General features: G+C 39.6%; 1 pseudogene; it reads left to right on the forward strand.

Moving 5' to 3' along the window:
• The first annotated feature begins 289 nt into the window (after positions 1 to 289).
• LOC144371832 (high mobility group protein B1-like) lies at positions 290 to 1,205 on the forward strand (annotated as a pseudogene).
• Positions 1,206 to 2,493: the final 1,288 nt, after the last annotated feature.

Consider the following 2,493-nt stretch of genomic DNA (forward strand, 5'->3'; position numbering starts at 1 on the left):
TATGCTTTGAATGTAGTCCTGCTGCTTTGCCACTGCAACTTATTTTTTAAATGAACATGTTTCTTTCTCTTCCTCTTTCCTTTTCCTCCCTACCCTCTTCCCCTCCCTAATCTCAGGAGAAACTGAATTATCTCTATCCCCATTTTAGGCAGAGTTATCTGTGCTTGAGTACACACCCAGCATAGGAATTAAAGAAATCCAGACCTGATTGCAGTACATTGAGCTCCATAGAGACAGTGCTGGGGCAACTCAGAGCCAGATGCGCACTGGGTGACTCTGTGAGGAAAAATAACTAAACATGGGCAAAGGAGATCCTAAGGAGCCGAGAGGCAAAATGTCATCATATGTATTCTTTGTGCAAACTTGTGGGATCGAGCACAAGAAGAAGCACCCAGAAGCTTCAGTCAACTTCTCAGAGTTTTCTAAAAAGTGCTCAGACAGGTGGAAGACCATGTCTGCTAAAGAGAAAGGAAAATTTGAAGACATGGCAAAGGTGGACAAGGCCCATAATGAAAGAGAAATGAAAGCCTATACCCCTCCTAAAGGGGAAACAGAAAAATAGTCAAGGATTCCAATGCACCCAAGAGGCCTTCGTTGGCCTTCTTCTTGTTCTGTTTTGAGTATCGCCCCCAAATCAAGGGAGAGCATTAGTTTGAATGTGTATCCTGCTTAGGAGTGACGAATTACCCCCGCCCAACATGTTCCCGCCAATGAATGTGCCAATCACGTCTCAGAGTTGTTGTTCAATTTTCCCGTACCTCAAGATGATTTGTCCTGATGTATGCAAAGCCCACCGCCCTCTCCAGAAAGTATACTTAAGCTCTGCTTGATCTCTGCTCTGGGCTCTGGGCTGCTCTCCCTTCTTGAGTGAGCACGGTGCCCCAGTGTGCTGGAATGGATCCCCAATAAATCCCCTTTTGCCAATTGTATGGAGCCAGTCTCTTGTGTGGTCTCTTTCTCCAATGCTCCACCGGACCCTTACAGAATCACACTGCTGTAGATGACAAACAGCCTTAGGAAAAGAAAACTGCTAGGCTGAAGGAAAAGTAGGAAAAAAATATTGCTGCCTACCGAGCTAAAGGAAAACCCGATGCAGCAAACAAGTATGTGTCAAGGCTGAAAAATTCAAGAAAAAGAAGGAAGATGAGGAAGATGAAGAGGATGAGGAGGAGGAAGATGAAGAAGATGAAGATGATGATGAGTAAGGTGGTTCTAGCACAGTTTTTTTTTTCTTGTCTATTAAGCATTTAATTCCCCTGTACACAACTCACTCCTTGTAAATTTTTTTTACAATGTAGTCCTGATGCTTTGCCATTGCAACTTATTTTTTAAATGAACATGTTTCTTTCTCTTCCTCTTTCCTTTTCTTCCCTACCCTCTTCCCCTCCCTAATCTCAGATGAAACTGAATTATCTTTATCCCAATTTTAGGCACAGTTATCTGTCCTTGAAATGTAAGGCTGTGTAAGATTTGTTTTTAAACTGTTCAGTGTCTTTTTTGTATAGTTAACACACTACTGAATGTGTGTTTAGACAGCCCTGTCCTAGTGATCCTCTCGGTGGCCACTAACCTTGCCTGGTACAGTGTGGGGGTTGTAAATTGGCAGAAAAATTCAAAGCAGGTTCTTGTTGGTGCACAGCACAAATTAGTTATATATGGAGATGGAGTTTTTCATCTTCAGTTGTCTCTGATGCAGCTTATACGAAATAATTGTTTTTCTGTTTACTGAATATCACTCGGTAATTGCAAAAAAAAAAGTTGTAGCTGTTTTGTTGACATTCTGAATGCTTCTAAGTAAATATATTTTTTATTAGTAAAAAAAAAAAAAGTAATCCAGACGTTGGGGATGGACCAGCAGATCTCAGAAATTACTATCTCCCAAATTAACATGTGACTTATTATACCTCTGGACAGAGAACATGTGGAATGTAGTCTTTGAATCATCTCTTAAAAGCGCCCCCGCCCCCCCCCCCTCCCCCGCAGATACACAGAATCAAAGCCTCTGGGATAGGAGACTCTGTGTTTCTCCTTTGCTTTGAAAGTAATAAACCTTTCTTTTCCTTTTTCTCAAAACCATGTCTTTATTATTGGACTGGCACTGGGGACAAGGACTGAGCTTTCAGTAACATGAAGAAGACCTCTTTTAATATATTTAGTATTTATTTGATAGAACAGACTCAAGTGACAGCAAACTTTTGTCATTTTCATTATACAGTTCACATATTTTTTTAATGTTATATCAAGATATTTTACATATTCATAGTATCTTAAGTGAGACTTTTTTCATGCATTTTTCTAAAGAGTTCCCATGAAAGCAATTCACACAATGAAGTTATTCAAAAAGGTTATTTTAAAATCAATGCTGACACAAAATTCAGAAACAATAAAAAAAGCTATGAACTTTTTATAAGTACAACAATTAGGTGATGAGCCAAAGAAGAAGGGGAAAAAAAAAAAAAAACCAAGTAAGATGTGACAAATACTTGCATTCAT

The sequence above is a fragment of the Ictidomys tridecemlineatus genome, chromosome Y (genome assembly GCF_052094955.1).
Source record: "Ictidomys tridecemlineatus isolate mIctTri1 chromosome Y, mIctTri1.hap1, whole genome shotgun sequence".
In the NCBI taxonomy this organism is placed as follows: domain Eukaryota; kingdom Metazoa; phylum Chordata; class Mammalia; order Rodentia; family Sciuridae; genus Ictidomys; species Ictidomys tridecemlineatus.